Source organism: Carya illinoinensis, chromosome 8 (genome assembly GCF_018687715.1).
Source record: "Carya illinoinensis cultivar Pawnee chromosome 8, C.illinoinensisPawnee_v1, whole genome shotgun sequence".
In the NCBI taxonomy this organism is placed as follows: domain Eukaryota; kingdom Viridiplantae; phylum Streptophyta; class Magnoliopsida; order Fagales; family Juglandaceae; genus Carya; species Carya illinoinensis.
In genome coordinates this window covers 28,452,903-28,458,094 of record NC_056759.1, presented here as the reverse complement: position 1 = coordinate 28,458,094, position 5,192 = coordinate 28,452,903, and the positions used below count along the sequence as shown (strand labels likewise).

Sequence of the window (5,192 nt, the reverse complement as noted above, 5' to 3'; positions counted from 1 at the left end):
CATTTCTCTTTTTTCAGGTTCATCTGCCTCGTAATAACTAACATACCTAACCCAAAATACTGTCGTTGAGCTCCACTGACACTACAGTTCAATTTTTATTTATTTATTTATTTTTACTTCTATTCATTTTCCTTCTGTTCAAATAATCAACAGCTTCAAAGGAATGAACTATCGTTTTGAGTTATGTCACTTGATTTGCAATACAATACAACACATCTACATCAAGATGCGGATTACAGTAAGGCCAATGGTAGATATGGAAACATGGGTACCTATGCAGTATTTTATCACATCATACTTTGCTGCTTCCATATGGGCCCTAAGAGCATGAATTTCCTAATGGCATACAAAGAATATACATAAATAATTCAGAGATATTTTTCAAGATGCTAATCAACAAGGTGTAACCATTTCGTAGTTTAACACGTCACTTACCTGATCAAGTTTATTTGTGAGGTTAGTGGTTTCAACATTGTGATTTACTAGCTCATCCCGTATCCTCCTGCACCGGTATTGGAAAGAATACAACACTGAATCTAAAATATGTAACTTAAAAAGAGTTTCTTTAAATTTAAGTCAGTCACTTTGCTTACCCCCTCTCAAGATTCAAATCCAACCGTTGCCCAACAGTGACTTTGTCGATTTCATACCTGTATCCCAATCAATCTCTTTACAGAATGAAGAAATTGAAAGAAAATCTACATGCCAACTATTTGCATTATATCATACTGAAATCAATAGTATAATAACAGTATAAACCAGACCTCAATTCGCTGCACATCTTCTCTATATCATTTCACAGCTTTTCAATCTCATGTTGTAATGAAGAAAAATGGTGTCCCTGCATTATTTGTTATTTAGGGAGATTACCAACAGAATCTTAAGTAGGGAAGCTTCAATTATAGTCATGAAAATTGTATGGTTTGATGAAACCTTGTGCTATCGCAACAATAAATCCTTCATCTTGTAATCAAGAATTTAGCAAGAAATGAAACCAAAGAGGAAAATGAATTTCCTAAACTATTTAACCACATCTTCGAGTAATGTTTAGAGTGGCAAAAAGGACCCCTTGTGTCTATCTTCACCATTCTTCTGACTAATATCATATTCATCTACAATAAAAAAAACAAAATAAAAAATAAAAATAAGTGGAGCTTTCATTGAGTTCTTGCATGCCAAAGTCTGTAAAATCTAGTGGATCTATGCAGAAAGGAAAAATAATATCGAGGGAGATTTAAATGCTACGTTAAAAATTTCTATTTTCAAGGATACTGAATTCAACCAGATCTATAGCTCAAATCTAATCATCAGTGCTGAGTTAAAAACTGCCTAGAAAAGGAGAGAGTTTCACTCACTCTTATGTTCCTTCCCCAATTTAAGCAATTAAACTTTCACTTGAATTGGCAACATTAGCGTAATCCTGTGTTTGATCCACTTCTGCATTGCAATCCCAAACTCAAACAGGAAAACCACTACATTGCTGATGTTCCATTTTGGCTAGGAGCCTAGAGACAAGGCAGATGTTCAATTGAAATCATAGTTCCTCAAAGCCCAAATGCAATGTGCATTGAAAGAGTAATCGGTGATTCAGTAGAGATGAATAAAATACATACATAAATCTGAAGAACAAACTCATGAATATCACAATGGTTACTTGATATGTCTACCAACATCCAAAATCTCTAGCTACCCATGACCCATATACAATTCATATTCACCTTACAAGTACTAGATCAAACCACACTAAATTATCATTTAGCTTTGTCCAGGCAAGGGAGGGGGAAAAGAAAAGGGAAACTATCCTATCAAAAGCCACAAGCTTAAAGTCCCATCCAACTGTTGAAAACTAGTCAATACTTGTGAGCTCTGAACTTCGGATTTGAATATGGACATATTGGATTCTTGAATCAATTCAATTTATAGACATAAACCGATGCCAAATATGAAGTTACAATTGTGACCACATAGAACTTTTATACTTAACATGCTTCATTTATAAAGCTCTCTTAAATTAATTAGATTGATGAAGGCAGAAACATGAATAGGAAAAAAAAAATACCTTTTGCATCTCTGCCTTCGAAACAAAAGACTGGGTCACATTTTCCAAGCTGTCATTCAAAACTTCTATTATGGCAGCTGTGATAGCCTCAGCTTGCTTCGTCGGTACATCTTGTCCCTCTAATCTCCTAGCCTAAAAGAATAACGCATCATTTCACATTATAGCACATAGGCTAAGAAATAAATAAACTGACATCTATTTCCATTACTCTTGAAAACGCAAGTCTAATTCACAAAGAAGGATATGCAAGATAAGAAGGACAATCAAGTATGCTCAATTCAACAATTTGGCAAAGTAGAGTTGATGTCTTTTTCCCACAATCCAGGAATGTACAGAAACAAAACAAACAACTTAATATCATTTTTTCCCTGCATTGCGCTTTCACGGAAATAAAATAGATTAATAGCACCCAAATAAAGGAACAAAACAGAAAGACAGGAAGAGAAATGAAAATACAAGGGCTAATGTGTCAACAGAAACAAATGCTTTTTGTTCGAATTAACGAGCTCAGAAATTTATCTACAATCGAATTTCCTATATGTACAAACCGAAGCCAAAGAAACAGATAACGGGTCGTATACAGAAGTCAAAGCACCAAACTCTCTAAATCTGCCTATCCCAAAATTGTTTACCACTTGTCCCCATTGCCTACAAGCCGTAGCAACGGCCATTAGATACTGCCACAAAAGCCCGAACAGCTCACAAACAATTAAAACCCTAAAAAACCTACCAATTCAACAGTTTAGCCACGGAACAAGATTTGTGCAAAAAAAATCCAAGAACGAGAAAAAGGCACCACAAGTCTACAAGAACGATATTTGAGGAGAAAAATCCAAGAAAAGAACTTTCCGATCAAACTTTCTCGAGAACCAAGAGGAGAATAAGAATGAAGATCCAATAATGGGGATACAAATATATGTAGGCCTATCTATCAAGTGAACAATTAAGTTGATAGGTAAGTATCGTACCTGTATCCGAACCAAAGATGATGCAGTTCAAAACGAGGGATAAAACAGGGATAAGCTCCTCCTCTTTCTGGACATTGAAGATCTAGACATGGCCCATGATTCTTGGGAACGGAAAAGTTGGAGAGGGGGAAAAGAGAGACCGCGTTGTGGCTTGTTTACAGGGAAAACGAACGGGAGACACAAATAGATGAGGTGCGAGGCTAGCTTCTTTCAAGAATTTGTTAATTTTTTAAAGACTTCAAATTAAAATAGTTCCCGTTAATTTTTTTCTTATAAGATTAGTTTTTGTATTTAGATTTTATATATTTTTGTTTATTCTGTCAAGGCTAAACTGTCCGAAAATTTCTCGCTGGCATACAAGAAGTTATTTTGAAGATTCCCCGAGCATTATTAATTTGGATGATAAAATTGTTTGGAAAGATCAGAAAAATGGTATATTCATAGTAAAATCAGCATGTTGAAAAGTGTCAATATGCAAGCCTAATTATGTAGAGGGTGAAAGCTCTACTACTATTGTTTGGAAGAGAGTCTGGAAATCCATTAAGACCTTAAATGCTCCAAGTAAAATAAAGCAGTTTGCATGAAGATTATATCATGATATCCTTCCTATTACATTTTGTTTTTCTAAGCAAGTGAATAAACTTCATTAGAAAGGTAGAAAATATGATACATAAGGAGGATGTGAGATTCCCCAATAAACACCCCAGAACAATAATAATAGAGCAAATATGTGAATAAAAAAAAAGTAAAAAAAGTGGATTTTTACAACCAATTTCTTGGTTTTCACCCATAACCTACCAAGGGACGCCGTCTTAAAAGACGGTAATAAGACGTTCACAAAAATTTACGAACAGCTTCACTAGAAGCGGTGAGAGTGGCAGGTGCACTGTTATTTATTGTCTTGAGATGATTTTTGGAGGGATCCGCAATCTTTTCTTTTAGATCACCGGTTAGGAAAAGTAAAAACATAGTACAAAACATGGTATCGATTGGACTGATGTGTGGCCAGTGATCATCTGCTTTCCAATGCACTTATGATGGCGCAAGACAGGCACGCTGTAACAGCCCGCTAGAAATTTAACGGTGAAATTTCTATTAACTTTAAGAATATCGTGAAGACCCTATAAGTTTTCATAAATCTATTAATCGTATAGTTAATGTTATTACTCACTGTGGTATCAGGAGGGTGTTTTTGATTATTGGAGATAGTTAGAAAGTTTTATTTGGACACATGGAAAGATTTTAGCCACCTTACTCTTTCAAGTCTACTCCACATTTGGAAAATATCTTAAGCTGATTTTTGTAGATATTATTGGATAAAATATTATGAGATAATCTTTTATAGATATTTTGGGTAAGAGAAAACTACACTCAACTCTCAACTCCAGCCTTATCATCTTCCTTATCTCATCCATAAGTATCTCCAACCATCACCCAAGAACTTATCTTCATTTACACGTTCCTTTAAAAGAATATCAAACACTTTCTCTCAGACAGCTTTTAGGAGTTCTTTTGCACGCCCATTTCGAAGCTTTTATAAGTGTATTATCATAAAATCTCCTTCATATAAGTTATTCATTTTTGAGTTTAGTTTACATGGATATCTTATTTGTCTCATTTGAAGATCATTTGGTCAGTCAAATATTATGTAAACTATAAAGAGGTCATTCTGGGAGATAAACTGGAGAATATGTTATAGTTTGGAGTTTTTGACCAAGCTAATGGATAGATATTGGCCCGAAATTTTTATGGAGTATTGTTAACATGTATATATGACTATTGGTTGAGTATTGTTGCATGATTAAAGGTTTTGATGAAATATTTTCTTAGATTTAGAAACTTAGAAACTGGAAGAAGAAAAACAGTTTCTGTTTTGAGAAAGTTTAACTCTTTGGTGGTCTAAACCTATTCTAATGACTTTGATAATTTTATTGGAGGATCCTAAGCATCTTATATACATGTTATATTATTATTTTGAAGATATTTTATTTTAGTTTCAAAGATATGAAATTTTATGCAAAGAGATATTCAGATAAGCCAAAGTGTGGATGTTCTTGGCTAAATTTATGTTTTGGTTAATTTCTAACCATGTGATCTTGAATTAGAAGCTTATATATGTTTTAAGACATCTGTTTAAACCATGTGATGGTTTGGTTTGAAGATCA

The 5,192-nt window shown here is 34.1% G+C and overlaps 1 pseudogene; it reads right to left on the bottom strand.

Moving 5' to 3' along the window:
- Positions 1–60: 60 nt before the first annotated feature.
- LOC122318025 lies at positions 61–3,293 on the bottom strand (annotated as a pseudogene).
- Between the last annotated feature and the right edge of the window lie 1,899 nt (positions 3,294–5,192).